At 36.6% G+C, this 16,885-nt stretch overlaps 1 protein-coding gene across 5 annotated transcripts in view; it reads left to right on the top strand.

Annotated features, from left to right (window-relative positions):
* C2H8orf34 (chromosome 2 C8orf34 homolog) overlaps positions 1-16,885 on the top strand; it is a 401,050-nt gene that overhangs the window by 174,079 nt on the left and 210,086 nt on the right. The gene's annotated exons all lie outside the window — the stretch shown is intronic.

The following is a 16,885-nucleotide window of genomic DNA, read 5'->3' as shown; positions in this document are numbered from 1 at the left end:
TATACATGATAGGAAGCTTTGCATAGGTTTCAAAATTTTCTGAGACTCATCACCTTCACAAAACTTCATTCATGTTGTAGATATGGTTTTCTAGTTTTTTTTTTTTGTGTGTGTGTGATTCAAATATGTGATCCTGTTCCAATAGTAGTTTACATAGATAAATTGTTAATTGAAACTCATTTTGGAAAATCATTTTTTTTTTTGAGGCAAAGTTTCTCTGTGTAGCCCTGGCTGTCTTGGAACTATCTCTGTAGACCAGGCTGTCCTGGGACTTCAGAGATCTACCCGCCTCTGCCTCCATAGTGCTGGCATTAAAGGCATGAGCCACCATGCCTGGCTGGAAACTCATTTTTACAAGAGAAGAACATGAAGTTTTCTTTGCAAGTAATTCAAATATAAAAATGATGTGTTTTTAATTGATTGGTACTAGATATTCTGTTATAGAGAATTAATTAAAGCAAATGATATATGCTTCCATAACAACATACCATTATATTTAAACTGAAAGAGAATAACTAATGTGATTACATACAGAATATGTGTGCACAGAAAAGGTACTTTATTTGAATTTCTAGACCACATTTCTAGGAATTAAGTGTTAATGGCAGTAAATTATTTTCTATAATAAATTGTAGGTCTCTATGCATACAGCTGCAAAGGCATTTGGTAGATGATGGCAGGGTTGAAGATCTTTTCTAACAGTCTACTAGCTACCTTGAATCCAAAATTAAGGAGACTATATATCACGACACTTTTCATTAGAAGCGATTAAGTCTCATTTCCCCACCTACAAACCATGAACGTAGAAGAGCTTCTAGACGTTACCACGGCACTTTCATCCATCTTTCACTCTCTACACAGGACTTTGACCTAAGGTCATAAAACAAAATCATTTCTGTTTGTAGGAATTTTGCAGGCAGTTAAAAAAATGTAAATTCATCACGTCCACCTTGTGTGCCCCCCCCCCCCCGTGTTATCACAGTTGTATATGGTGGTGACTCCTGGTGCAGAAGCAGGGGCAGGGATCCTGGCAAGTTTGTTTTAAAAAGCTGGTACTTCTGCTGAGTCCTGGGACAAGGAGCTGTAAACTTGAGAAGTGGAGCCAGAGCCCCCTGGGGGCTTGTTCACATAGGTATTGGGTCTTTGGTGACTGTGCCTGTCAATGGCTCCCCTGCTGGTCAGAGATGGTCACGGGACTCTCTGAAGGCTCATGTGTCCGCTTCATGCTGATTGTCTCTAGAACTCACTTGTTCTCTTCAGAAATGTCTAGCTTTCTAAGCTGAAGACCAGAGAGTTGGATTGGGCAGTCTCCCTTGTGTTAAGCCTTTAACAATTGACGGTCATTAATTCATCTTCTCACTTTAGATATTTAGCTTGCGTTCTGACCAGATTTAATGGTAAGGAATAGTGGAAGCTTTCACTGTGTAATCTCACACAGCTCAGGCCTGGTGGCTGATGGTGACACTGATCTCTGAGTGATGTGGGCTCCTTGTCATGTCATGCAATGTTCAAGCTCACAGCACTAGCTAGCCTTCAGTAATGCCAGTGCAATTTCCCTGGTTTGAGAAATGATTCCAGAGAAAAATGTGATTGCATACATCTGAAGAAAGCACAATGTTAATGCCTTGAAAATTCATGTGAAATCAAGACTTAGTTCATAGAATCATTGTTAAGATGTAACAGATATTGGTGTTTAAAATGTCTTGTGGGAATTTAAAATATGTGGTAGAATGAGTTTACTGTAATGTGCTTTTAAGGCTTTAATTTATCATTATCTGTGCCATGATAAAATTAGCTGAAAATGTATCATGCATGGGAAGTTGTCTGTAATTGTGAACTGATAAGTAAAATATACGGTTTTTAGCCAATATTAATATAAAAATGAATTACCCATCAATAAAATTGGTTGGCTTAAGGAGGAAATCTTTTAGTGAAAGTAGTAGATATAAATAAAACTAATTCTTGTTGTCTTTATTGAAATGTAGTGTTGTTAATATATGCTGATTATATATTCACAATTGATTAATTGTATGTCTGTGGACTTATTTTGTAAATATATTATTAGGCATGTGAAAATATATGTTAGGATCCATGTTTATGTTAATTTTCTACCAGACTACTTTAAATCCTACTTATAAATTTATAGTGTAGAAATGAATCATTATGGAGTAAATGTTATCTATTAGAGAATGAAGTATCTGAACTTGGAGTTTTAAAGAGACACCAATTTTAAGTATTTCTGAGAGTGGCTCTAGATATACAGTTGTTGATTAAAAATACCTTCCAACTTACCTCAAATGATACAGTTTTCAATCACAAATGTAAGAGATTCACAATTATTTTTGAGGGTTATACTGGCACATAATAATCAAAGTCAATAGACACTCTTTATGAAAACATCACATTTCCTAAACATGTGGTAAAATCAAGAGTTTTTCAAAAATGATGGGAGACCAGAAGAGTTTCCCGGAGCTTCTGCAGGTTGTTTTCTTTCATCCTCAAGGGGAACTCACTTACTGTTGAAGGACAGTTAGCTGTGTGAACATTATCCCATTCCCTACATTACATGTCTTTAACATCATGTTATAACTGTCACAGTAATATTTATATGATTGTTTTCTACATAGTTTATACTGATTTTGTACCCATTAAAAACAAAACAAACCTAGAATTAAAAGGTGCAACCACTTTTTTACACACTTTAGTTTGGACTATTACTTATATTTCAGGCTTTCTTAGGTTTGATGCCAAGGGAGCTACCTAAAAATCATATTCTAGAGATGCTAAAGCCATCAATCACACTTAGTTATATTTTCTTACCTTAGCTCAGGATTATATAAATTTAAAATTAAATCCAATTCTACATTGCCTCAAATGAACAAGGTTGTCATAAGGGTATTTTACTTGTTTTAAGATAAACAATTAAGTATAACTAAAACGCCATTCCTTGCTGAATGCAGTTTCTAGGTATCCAGTATCTTACCAAATAAATCCACTCACTGGTAAAATATAAATGGATTTACTGGAGGGACTTGTAAAGGTGCAATGCTCTTTCAGCCAATTTTTTTGCATTTGTGATGAGCTTTTTGAAAGATTAAACATCCACTGTCATGTGTTTGGTTAAATTGGAGGCTTTTTTCCATCAGAAATGTCCTTCATTTACAAAGTAAGGATGGGTATTGCATCTGATGAGGAATGGATGCTGTCACTGTGGTGTGAGAATTAGAAGAAAGAGACCCTGTCTTTTATAAATCCCTTACCTACAAAAGCTGTACTTGAATGACTTAACATCTGCAAACTAGTCAGAAACAGAGGGGCCATCAACACAAGCCTCTCCGATCTTGTTTCCTTATAGAACTGATTATTTGACATGTCAGAACAGCAGCTAAGTTGTCACTTTAAATAAACCGGTATTCGCATGAAAATGATTCTTTATAAAAATTCTGAGGACTTTCAAACATTAAACCACTTGGTATTTCAATATTACCTAGAAGATTGCTTAAAACATTAATTCATTTAGTGTAGTATACAAAAGCAAGCTAATATAAATTAGTGCCCATTACAGATAAAATATCCAAATAGCAAGTATTTTAAGATATAATTTTTGTTTGTTTTGTATTGTTTTTTGAGACAGGGTTTCCCTGTGTAGCTTTGTGCCTTTCCTGGAACTCACTTGGTAACCCAGGCTGGCCTCAAACTCACAGAGATCTGCTTGGCTCTGCCTCCTGAGTGCTGGAATTAAAGGCATGCACCACCACCACCCGGCCAAGGCATAATACTTTAAAACACTCAGAAGTTTAATATTGAAAATATTTAATAAAACTTCCTTAATCCAAGTAGGTTTTATCTTTACATATATGAGAGTCTAACAAATTCCATTAATTATTCTGCAGCTGATCACCACAATTAACCAAACCTTGTAGAGAACCTGCAGATAGATTTTTACAAGTTCACTAACTCAATCAGTGCAACTGGAGACCTAAGACATCCTGAAGCTGTGTAAGATATCTGTCACATGCCAAATAGAGGCTCTGAATGCCTCTGTTCCCGCCCGCTGGCATCTATGCTTCTGAACTGGAACTTGGAATGTCTTCCGTGTCATCATTGTCGTGAAAATGCCATGTAGGCAGTCATTGTATGGTCTGAGGACTTGAATCCCATGCTAAACTCTTTCAGTTACAATGCCTTTTTAGAAAATATATTCCAGCACACGCTTTCATATGGCAAACTGTGCAGCTGCTGGGTGAGAATAACTCACAGTATGAGGAACATCACATCTTATATTTAACTTTAAAAAGCTCTTTGATCTTGCGTTTAGAGATAAGGGTGGATATTGTGGGAAAGCAGATGGTCATGCCCTGTCCCTCAAGCCATTCATCCAGTTTTAACAGGTTTAGTTCTTAAGGGTATCTCTATCACTTTCAGAGTGAGTCCGAATGCTTATAATACTTCAAATTTGAACAAAGATGTGAGTCTGGATTGCAGGTGCCTATTTTCTTTTTCTTTCTTTTTTCCCTCCCTCCCTCCCTTCTTTCCTTCCCTCCCTCCCTTCTTTCCTTCCCTCCCTCCCTCCCTCCCTCCCTCCCTCCTTCCTTCCTTCCTTCCTTTTGTTGTTTTTCGAGACAGAGTTTCTCTGTGCAATTTTAGCGCCTTTCCTGGAACTCACTCTGTAGACCAAGCTGGCCTTGAATTCACAGAGATCCACCTGGCTCTGCCTCCTTGAGTGCTGGGATTAAAGGCGTGCGCCACCACCGCCTGTTGTGGGTGCCTATTTTCAAGGTTTGGTTTGCTTGTGAATCGCCAAGGGTCCACCTTTAAACAAGACTGTAGCATTCCCCACACCAAGGATTTTGCTCAGTAAGAATGCCTTCCCCACCTCAGTAGATTCCATTCCAGACAACCTGTCGAATTCCTAAGAACCTGAATAGAGAAGTTATATACAGTAAATGAGGAGATCCACTCGTCGGTGTTTACAGCCAGAGATCAGGAAGTAGAGGTTTCTGAGTTACCCACACTCATTTGAAGTCACTTCTGGAAACAGGTCTTGCTGACCAGCTTTGGCTACCCAACTGCTATCATCTTACCACCTGTCTTGCCGCCCTTGCACTTTGTGGGTGCACTGGAAGTGTGAATGCTTCCACTTGAGAGTAGCCGTAGTGACAACATTTAGCACAAACCTCAAAAAAAGGACTTTTTCTGATTGTATGTCATCATGTTAAAACCTAGGATTATTTCTTTGTCTTCCTTGAGTACTGCTCCCATCCCTTTTTGTTACTGTCTAGATTAGTTTGTTTTGGGTTTGAAATGTTATCCATGCTTCATTCTCTTCATTCTTTATTTTTTTCTTTTCAAAGATATCAGAGTTTTTGCTAATAGCAGTGAATATTGTAGGTGGAGATTTCTCTTTAAATAAATATACTACAAGGTGCCATGAAATGCACACACACACACACACACACACACACACACACACACACACACATTTCACCTGATAGTGCTTGTATGTCACGTGACAAGATACATTGTACTTTCTTTCTGCACGTGAAAAAAAATCCATAGCAGAACACTATCCAATAGAAAAAAGTTAATAGAAAACAAATTCTAAACACATGGACAAATTGTTCACAGCGTTGATTGTACCGTACCTCAGGTGAAAATTCCCTTATTCAGAGAAAACTGTTTTCAGTTATTTGTGTGTCGTTTTGCTTAGTACATATTGATTGCCTAGACTAAAATGCTGATGGTTTGACACCTACCAGTGATGGTGTTTGTATTTTTCCTAAGTGTGCTGTGGCTTTTCAACTAGCATTTTGTGACATGTGAGCCACACCGTGTGATGTGGTGTAGGTGACATGATTAAAGACTTGTGCCCCAATTCTAAAGCCCAAATCTTTTTTCAGGGTACCTCCTGCCGCTTTGGCCATTTTTGCTTTTTTTATTTTGATTTTTAATCTTTTGCTGATGTTTGGGCTACAAGCAATTACTTTTCAAAGCCTGGTGACACCATGTGATCTCCCTACTCTGCAGGCAAGGCGCGAGATAATAAGACACTATGGAAAAGTGACACATTCCTCTTCCATCCTAGCTGGCAGGAATACTGAAAAGGCATGGGGTTATGTACAAAACTCTTCTCCCAAACGGTGTTCTCTTCTGTAACCTGTGTCCATTTTAGTAACTGGATGCAGAAGAAAAGGTATGCTTCTTTAACTATGGGACAAGGCCTACTCACAGTAAGGTCTGGCATTTTCAAAGCACAATGAAAAACTCAGATAAGAAGACACCAAAACCCCAAAGGTGACCTCAAACAGGCTTGCCATCTGCCAGCTTGGAGCACAACTGCTTACACTTGAAGTGTGGAGATATAAGCAGGGGCAGTGACGTCTTGTTTATGTGGAGGAGATTATTAGACTTATTTTCCCCTATAATGTATGATTTATAGGAGGAAAACAAAATTATTGTGTGCATATACAGAGGTCCACACTAGCAAAGACAAAGCATGGGAAAGAATAAAAAAGGGATGCAGGAGCAAACTTAGAAAATCTTTAACTGGGCTGGAAAGATGGCCCTGCATTTAAAAGCACTGGCTGCTCTTCTAGGAAAAATCAGGCTCACAACTGTCTGTACCTCCAGTTCCAGAGGATCTGGCACCCTGGCACAGACACATATGCAGGCAAAACACCAATGCATGTAAAAGAAAATAAATATTTTAAAAAATGAAAATCTAGAACTGTAATGTTTTCATGATTCTTCACAGATCAAGTAATGAAGTTGTTAAAATATACAATATTTAATAGTGCTTTCAAGTTATGCTGACAAATATGAGAACATTTGAGCAATTTTGGTTCTGTATTAACTCCTTGAATGAGAAAAATCAGCCAAATTCCATACTAGTCTTAAATATTATTAGAGTTTTGTTGCTTTAGAAATAAACTTTCCGGGTTGGGGATTTAGCTCAGTAGTAGAGCGCTTGCCTAGCAAGCACAAGGCCCTGGGTTCGATCCTCAGCTCCAAAAGAAAAAAAAAAAAGAAACTTTCCTTTTACAAATACTTCAAATACTTCATATATGATGACATGATATTTCAGATGATTTGTTCACCCATGGTAATTATTTTCATGTAATTTAAATGTGAACTTTTCCATTATATGAGACTCAGTTGAACATCACACAGAATTACAACTTTGTTACATTATTATTAGTTGATACAAATTAATTGTAATTAACTTCTCATTTGTTTGCAGTTTAATGTCAAAATCAAAGCTTATTAAAAATACATAATTCCTGATTTTTTCAAATCTGGTTTTATGGCTAAAGGAATCTGATCAGATATTTCTGTATTGTAATATGCCTCACCACGTGCTCAGTCATTTTCTAATAGAACCCTTAAGTGACCTAGAATGCTGAAAAGAGTGTCCACAAACTTATTCCCAAACGTTGTTCTTGTAAAATAAAACCAGCTTCAAAATAATTAACAACTATGCTATATGTATATTTTTTGGGAATCCCAAATATTTAAAATGGTCTTATGAGTAAATTTCTTTTGGAATGAATATCTTACTTTTTCAAATATCACATTCTCTGAAATTCAGAAAGAAAAATATCCTTAACAACAATAAATACTCCCACTTATTGATGTGAAGTTTTTAAATAAAAAACCACTAAGGAATATAAGGGTGCTCTAATGGGAATGAGCAAAGTTTAATCATTTCTATTCTACTTTTTAAATTTAGCTCCTTTCTACAAAATCTAGCTGAATGCCTCTGTTGATGTAGTGGCTTTGTCCACATTAGAATGAAATCTTAGATTTCATTTAAAGTTTTATTTAAAGCCTGATTTTTCCAAGCCTCCCCAGTAGGGAATTCAATGGGCTATTTTAACTACTGACATTTAGAGACTGTGTGTTTCAAAATAGTAGTGTAGGGTTGTATTAGTGCAATAAATCAAAACTCACATTGAGCCTTTGGGGAATAAACTTTCTGGGGATGGCACAGTGTATATGGAGTTAGCATCAGAACATGAGCTCTGTGTACACACAACACAGCTTGTTGGACACTTTGCCACTGTTCCAGACTGTAAGGCTGAGAACAGGAGTGCCCTGCAGATTTGTTACTAGAAAAATGGAATTAATAAAAATGCACACTCTATAAGGGTTTGTAAAGCTTAAGTAAAATAATTCATGAGAAAGTTTTCAACCAACAGGCAAGCTAGAAAACTCATGAAATTCTTGAGTGAATTCTTTTCTTTTTTCCTTTTAATGTGTGAAATTGAATTTGTGTGAAAAAAAAAAGAAAAAGAAAGAAAGAAAAGGAGACTACAGGAACACCTAGGCTTACTCCATATGTTTAGAAAATATTTCTACAAGCTCTGTCATCTTGATGTTGGTCTTTTAATTGCTTTTTAAAATGGGTACTGACAACTTTCTGAAATTTTATAACATATAAAGCTAATTTTCCTTGCTGCTTTAAAACAAACCCTGGCAATAAAAAAAAAATACTGATATTATGAAAAAGCACAACCATATTCAAATTCTTCTGATAATTTGGTCGAACAATTCTTTTCAGCAATGTGAATGAATATTCATAGTATTTTCGAAAGTACCTAAAGCTAAAAGTCTCAGTGTGATTTTCTTTGAGACGCTTTGGGTTTTATTGCCAGGTCATCTGCCTCCATTATTTATAGTCATGATCACTGGACTATAGGAAAAGACGGCATCTGAGGTGTGGAACTACAGACCAGACCACAGGATCTGTGGATCTTACCTTTCAATGAGAATGGGAGATTTGGCAATGAGAGACTGGCTTCGAGAACTTAATTGTTTCCAACGCTTTCTGTGCTGTGCTGTACCCTCTTTCAGATTACACAGTGTTCTAGAATTCTCTCAATAGAGAATCAGCATCCTATAATATATGTAAACATAGGAAGAGGCAAGTGTGTGTGTGTGTGTGTGTGTGTGTGTGTGTGTGTGTGTGTGTGTGAGAGAGAGAGAGAGAGAGAGAGAGAGAGAGAGAGAGAGAGAGAGAGAGAGAGAGAGAGAGAGAGAGAGAGAGAGACTTTTCCTGCCCAAGGTTTAAACAGGTACCCTTTATGGACTTTTGACATTTATGACCTGAAACTTCTTCTCAAATAGCATTAATAATACTGTGATACAATCTGAGTCCTGTATCTTAGTAGCTGAGTTAAAGGCATGTTTTGTAGTTTAAAATGGAGACTATGTCTCTATTTGTCTAGCCTAAGGGGCCAGACAAACTCTGAGCAACTTCATTTCTGTTTTGATGAGAAAAATTGAAAATCAGAGAAGGATTACTTTCCCACATAAAAGCTTTTAACAGAGAGAGAGATAGACAGAGACAGAAACAGAGAGACAGACAGAGACAGAGACAGGCAGAGAGGGAGAGAGATCTAAGAACATACATTTAAAAGAAAAAGTAAAAATCCAAAAAGCAATATTCCTTTTACAATACACATGGGCACATGGATTTTCTAACAGAAATGCATAAAACAGTTCTTAGGGTAAAGCTTAATGATATTTTAATACCAATTTTATGTTTATTATCTGATTTAATAGTGTTGATTTGTTTAGTATCCAAAGATTTAAGTAATTTTTTGATTATAAAAGAAAGAAAACACGATGAGAAAATTTGTACATGTTCAATCTTGATCTTATATCACCTCTAAAATCTTAATATTCTTGGTTCCTCTCCTCTTCCCTACCCTCCTTCCCTCTCCTCTCCTCTTCCTTTTTCTTTTCCTTTTGAGTTGAATGTCTAGCTATGTTGCCCAGGTAAGTATTGGAAACCAACTATTTCATCGTAACACAGGAGACAAATACAAAAGGGAGACAAACAAACAAACAAACAGACAGACAGTCCAAGATGAATAGTAACAGACCAACAGCACACAATGATAAGGAAACAGCCACAACAATGCCTTAAAGAAAACAGAGTTTTTTAGAAAGAAAAGTTCAAACACTTGGTTTTTCTATCGTATGAAATGAAAAGAAACTGGTCGTGTAATGCAGCACTCAAAAGCTGAGGAAGGAGGACTGTAGTTTTGACCAGCCTGGGTGGGATGTCTACTGAGACTCTGTGTGTGTGTGTGTGTGTGTGTGTGTGTGTGTGTGTGTGTGTGTGTGTGTTATATGTAAATAATGATCTCCAGTGGCCAAAATAATAAAAATAAAGAAAGAAAGAAGAATATGGATATAATTATAGTATCTGGTGTCAAGATGTAACCTATGGCTACAGCAATTAGGACAGTGAGGCATTGATGTAAGCACAGATGAGTGGTGTGAGTTGGGGATAGAAGGAAACCTCCACATTTATATGGCCAATTAGCTTTTAGTTAATGTGGTTTGAGAGAGGAAGAAAACATCTTTAAAATACTTCTGCTGGAAGAGTAAAGTGACAAAAATAAATGAGTTCAGATCTGCTTATGCCATTAAAAATGACTTTCAGATGAATATGAGACCCAATGACAAAAGCAGACTTTTAGACTTTTAAAATAAAGTAGCCGGCGGTGGTGGTGTGTGCCTTTAATCCCAGCACTCAGGAGGCAGAGGCAGGTGGATCTCTGTGAGTTTGAGGCCAGCCTGGTCTACAAAGTGAGTTCCAGGAAAGGCGCAAAGCTACACAGAGAAACCCTGTCTCAAAAAACCAAAACAATTAAAAAAAATAATAAAGTGCAGAATTCATAATATTGTTCTTTGTAAAACTTTCCTGGAGATCACAAAATTTACTAGGAAGAATATAAAAAACTGTCAAATGAGGACTCGTTAAAGTTATGAGTTTCTTCTCACAAAGTAAATGAAAAGAAAAAAATAAAGCTGTTGAGGGCTGGCCACTCTGTAGCCAGGGGCAACCCTGACAAGCCAACTGACGAAGGCTGCACCCAGCAAATCCGCAGATTCAACACAAAGGAATTTTGTAATAGGACAACAAGCCTAAGAAAAAGAGGCAAAGCTTGGCAAAACCAAATAGACAAATGTGTAAGGAACATACAAGGAATGTCCCAACGTCATCAGCCACCAGGTAAAAAGGACTTCAAACACAGGTACCACATCTCATCAGCTAAAGTTAAAGACCAAACAGCAAACACTCAAGTATGGAGCAATCAATTCTCTCAGGCCTTGCTGAGAACGTGTCTGGACAGTTTCTTATACAGTTGAATATATGCTTTCCTTATGACCTAAAATTCCCTGCAGGTTCCAGGGGAAATAAAACTTGTCATGAATGTACTGTGTCAAAAAGGTGGACTACCGAAGATTCTTTAGCAGAAAACCATCCAAGTGCCAATCACTTGGTGATCCTGTCAATAACTGTGGCATATCCACACAGTAGACCCACTAGTCAGCAGTAAAAAGGTGAAATAAAGTACCTGTAAGAATACGGATGATCTTTATTGCCATCAGCTGAGTTCTGTCCCCAGAAACCTGTGTTATTGATAGCCTAGCCTAATGTTGTTGCAACCTGACGTAGAACTCTTAGAAAATAATCAACTTTAAATGGAGTCATATGAGGTGTGTGCTAATTAGATAGGCTTGACACTTGTTATGAGAGAAATTTCTCTCACAATCTCCAAGTACACAGGAAGGTTAAGATGTTTGAATACACAATGAGTGTGTGTGCTAACTGGATCCTGACCTTGAGCACTTAAGCCTCTAGAGCTGTGAGTGACCCAAGGCATTCACTAACACTGTTGAGCAAATGAAACCAAATGGCAATGATTGCATTCACAATTAAATTAATAACAATGCATTCATGAACAGGAAAATTTAATGGTCAATAGATCAGAATAGTAAAGGGTGAGGGATTGACTTGATATTGGCACAAGGGGACCTCCTGGGGTGTTGGAAATATTTATACCTTGATGCATAGATATATCCAATTCACAAAACTGTACATATATTGTCTGTGTATTTCATTACATGTTGCACATCTAAAAAGCATTTATTCTTCTGTGGAATAATCCATAATAGTATAATATTGAGAACCAAAATTAAATTGAATATTTGTTGTTCCTGAAAAGAAATTATGATTTTGAAATTTCTGGTTTTTAGTGGATTCATTTCTACGTTTTGGAACTTGATCCAATTTTACTTCACACATTTCAATGCTGGTTTGTAAGGTGCATAAATATTAAGTGTCATTATATCTTTTTGAAGCATCAACACTTTAATCATTATTAAATTTCCTTCTCTATCCCTGAAACTTGTGCTACTCGGAAATTTGGTCAGCCTAGACTAAAGCTGCTCCTTCTCTCTTACTATCAGGGGCAGTGTGGTTTGTCTTTATAGATTCGTGTATATTAATCATTATGCATCTTTTTTTACTAAAAGAACATTTCTTAGAGAATATAATCCAATTATGATAACTCTGATAACCTAAGTCTCTAATTAGGTGTAATTTAGGCTTCTGAGATTTAAATTAATGGCTGATGTAATTGTAGTAATTGCCACAATTTCTGGTTTGATTTATATGAATTGTCTTTTTTTATTATTATTATCTTCAACTTTTCTTCAAGCTCTTGGGTTTTTTGCTTGTTTGCTTTTAGTTTTATGTGTTTTTTAAATTGTTGATGGGCTTTGTTGGGACTGAAAGGCAGGGGAGGGTGTATTTTGAGAAAGGGTCTCTCTATGGAGCCCTAGCTGATTTGAATCTTTCAATGTAGCCCAAGCTCCCTTCCAACTTCCAATCCTCCTATCTCAGTTGCCCATGTGCTGAGTTTACACAGTTCTGTTCACATATACTCTGCTTGTCTCCTGCTTTTCACTTTTGTTGTCTATTTTATGTGCTTCAGGGTTTGCTAGCATCGTGTAGCTATGTGTACTATGTCCATGCCTTGTATGAACAAATGCCAGAGAAGGGTATCAGATTCACTGGAAGTGGAGTTACAGATGGCTATAAGCCATCATGTGGGTGCTGGGAATTGAACCCAGGTCCTCTGGAAGAGCAGCCAGTGTTGTTAAATGCAGTCCCATTGCTCCTGCCCCAGCCCCTTGCTCTCAGTTGAACATTTATATGATTAAGTTTCTCCCCTTTTTATCAAATCTGCAATCTTTCTTTCTTAGGATTTACAGCAGAGTTTGCAATTTTTCCATTCCAGGAAATTCTATACATTATGGAATTTTGGGCTGATAGGCGCCTGTTTCTCTCCCACTTCAATCATTTAAATATTTCACTTATCTTTCTTCATGTGGACACAATTTCTGACAAGGTGGGTGGTAATTTTAAGTTTTTCTTCTAGCTTCTTTCAAGGTTTATTCTTTTGTTTGATTTTCTACCCTTTGCATATAATATGCCTAACTATAACGTTATGGGCACTCATCCTGTCTAGTGTTTTCTGAGAATCCTGATTCTGTATTACATTGACATGGAGGGAATTTTCAATTGTAGTTTCAAAAATCATTTCTGTTCACTCCTTCCTTCCTTCCTTCCTTCCTTCCTTCCTTCCTTCCTTCCTTCCTTCCTTCTTTCCTCCTTTTCTCCCTCCCTCCTTTTCCTCCACTGGCGTTTCTATTTTGCTCTTTTCTTTTTCTTTTTCTTTTTTGTAGTTGTTCCATAGTTCTTGGCATTCTAATCTTTTTATTTTTCCACTTTTTCCTTTTAATGATAAATTCTGCATCTTGAAGATCCTTTCTTCAACCAAGCTCCCATGCTCAGCCTACCAATGAGACCATCAAGACTCTCCTCCATTTCTCTTACAATGTTTATGATAGCCAAGAATTCTCCTTGATTCTTAGAATTTCTGCTGTGGTTGTACAGACCACCTATACTTGCATTATGAAGAAATTGTATATATTGAAGTCTTTAGTGTAATAAACATGGATTTAAAAAGCATAGTCAGTAACCCACCAGCCTGCCACATCAAAATCTGCTTATGATTCTTACATTCTTTAAATTGATGGGTTTGTTTCTGGTTTATTGTCTTTTAGTTGCTTCATAATTGCTTTCTGCACACAGACATGAGGCACTAGATAAAAAGGAACTGTGGTAGGTAAGCCTTCCAGAATGCAGTGCTACGTCAGACATTGGGAGTTTGCAGTTTTTTGCAGTTCTGTGCTTGAGGACCCCTATTCTGAGCTCAGCTTTGGGAAGTTGAAATAATCGGTGAAATTTAAGTTCAATCAAAAGCAAAGAGAAAGGTTTGCATAAATAATAACATCAAATTTTACTTCTCTCTTAAATATTCTCTTTTCTGTGTGTGCCATAAGATAAAAGAGCTGAAGAACAGAAAAAAAATTTACAAGAAAATACCTACAGATCTGTAATGTAAATGTCAGGGCATCAGGGTAGAAGAGGTGCTTAGTGGGTAAAAGTGTTCACTGTTCATGCAGAAGACCCAAGGTTAATTCCCAGCACCCATGACTGTCAGATCTCAGTTGCCTTTAACTCCTGGGAATCTGGTACCCTCTTCTGTACCTGGAGGTACCTACGTAAATGTGGACACACAGACTGATACTCATGCATATACATAAATTTTAGAAAGCCCTCAAATTTGAAAACTTAATGCATTAGAAATTTTATAATTTTGTGAAAATGAAATAGATAGATATAAATTTGATGAAATTTATGTATTTAAATAAGGGTTGACCCCTATACTTAATGTTTACATGATTCATGGAATTTAGCTTTTACAATCCTCATTCATGGTAAGTGACATTACTTCTTTTCAGTTGAGACTCAGAGAGATCTAGTGACCTGGACAAGGTCATAGCCCTTGGCAGGTACAGTACCCAAATGTGTAACAAACATATCATGGAACCCTGCATGCACATAGACACACATGCACAAGTATAATATATGTAGGAAGTATACTATGGTACTGTGCATGCATGTAGACACACAGTGCTAAGATATTGGAGGAGAGCAGTGTTTTACAGTGCTATTATATGGTATAGTATTCTTGTTGCATAGACTGTACAAGCATATAAGCTATGTGACAATCTATATAACAGGAACACTCTGTATAACAGGGTATAGTATTGTGCATGCACACAGACACACTTAGGAAGGTATAATCTATTTCCCTCATCTGCAGCGTGTGAACACCTTCAGAGGACCATTGTGTAGGCTGAGACAGTGAAGATGTGTGGAATAGCACTTGTTGCATGGCACTAGGGAGATGTCTAATGGGTATTTGTTATTTCCTCCACTTTTTTCCCTTAAACATTTTACTGTGTGGGATTTGTGTATTTAATTTGAAGTTTTCAGTTTTTAACATAGCTTAACAAAGCTCAAGTTTAATCCCTAGTTCTAGCCTTCTTCATGGTTAGATTTATACTTTAAACACTTGTTTCTATTCATTTCTTCCCTAGTCCATTCCATTTTCATGTTTGTTTTCTAGAATTTTAATTTGACCTTATATTTAAATTCTTGGGACTTCACCCCATGTTTAAAGTCAGACTTTCTTTGGATTTGCTAACATACCCTTCTACTAATAGACATGGTACAAAAATTTATTTTCCATTACATTTCTTCCTTTTGGGTTCATTTTCCTGACATCTCAAAAGTATCCGTCAGCAGTTTCTTCCACTTGACTTCTTACTAAGCCTCTCTGATTCTCAGATAACACCTCAGTTTGTCCCATGATTCCAGAAAGGTAGTCATTTCTCGGCAGCAACCCATTTGTGACAAGATTCTCCTTGTGATTTCTTTTCCTTATGACTTATAACTATGTCTTAATATCCTTGCCAAATGCTTTTAAGGAAAACGTCATCATTAAATAGTTCATACACAGACAAGAAATGATCAATCAGGTCTAATTTACTTACTGGTAGATTTGCAAATGTCATCATTTTGTTAAAATTTTCTTAAGTAATTTTTTTTTAAGAAAAAAAATGCAGTTAGTTCTTCTCCTCCCTCTAATTCCTGTCCCTCAACCTGGTCCTCTCTGGAAATAGTGACAGCACCAAGTTGGTTTTCGCTCTTTTATTCCATTTTTTCAGGTGGTGGAGAATGAACCTATAACAATTCACATTTTAAAAAGAACTATGCACAGAGCACCATATTGTACATAGTGTTACGGTAGTTTCTTTGACAATGAATTATTTGTGCTGTACCCATAATTGTACATCTAGTGCATTCAGAATGACTGGTGTTCTGCATTCTGTAGAATGAATATTATAAAATATGTTTATTCACTTTCATCTTCATACTTTGATTAGTGTGTAAGTTTTTTAACCAGGTGGAGTACTGTCCAATCCAAGGTGCCTGCAAATATTTGAAGGCATCTTCATTTGCCAAAATATCTGGGATTGCTACTGGTTTCTATTATGCAAAGTGCCAAGGATTTTAAATACCCTGTATTGTGCAAAATGATTCTAGATAATAAAAAAATCCTCTTTCAGTTGCAAGTGATATTCCAGGAGATACATATTCAGTTTGTTTAAATACTATTTTTCTTTCATGTGTTTGGATGTTTTGCTACTGTGTATGCATGTGCCTGTGGAGGCCAGAAGAGGGATTTGAATCCCTTCCAATTGGAGTTAGAAAAGGTTGTGAACTGTCATGTGGGTATTGAAAATAAAACCTGGGTCCGCTACAAAAGCGCTAAGTGCTGTTAGCTGCTCAGCAATCTCTCCAACTCCATAATACATTCTTAAAGAGAATACACACAGATGTGAGTTTTCTGACTCACATAGCATAAACATCTTATATATGGTTCAAATTTCCATGGGTTTCTGGAGTCATTGAACCAATTTACCCTGATGCCACAGTGGATGATAATTGCTGTTTTGCTACAAATTTGACTCTGCATGATGACAGCAGTTTATTTAAAATTTAAAAAAATGTCAATTTGATAATTCTTTATTAAAAAATCCCATTCCACTCTTGGGTTTTTCCTATAACTCTGATATGTAGTTATATTGTCCATTGATACTTTTAGTT

The sequence above is a fragment of the Onychomys torridus genome, chromosome 2 (genome assembly GCF_903995425.1).
Source record: "Onychomys torridus chromosome 2, mOncTor1.1, whole genome shotgun sequence".
Classification (NCBI taxonomy): domain Eukaryota; kingdom Metazoa; phylum Chordata; class Mammalia; order Rodentia; family Cricetidae; genus Onychomys; species Onychomys torridus.
Note: the sequence above shows the minus strand (reverse complement) of the source record. Positions and strands in the feature narration are given on the sequence as shown.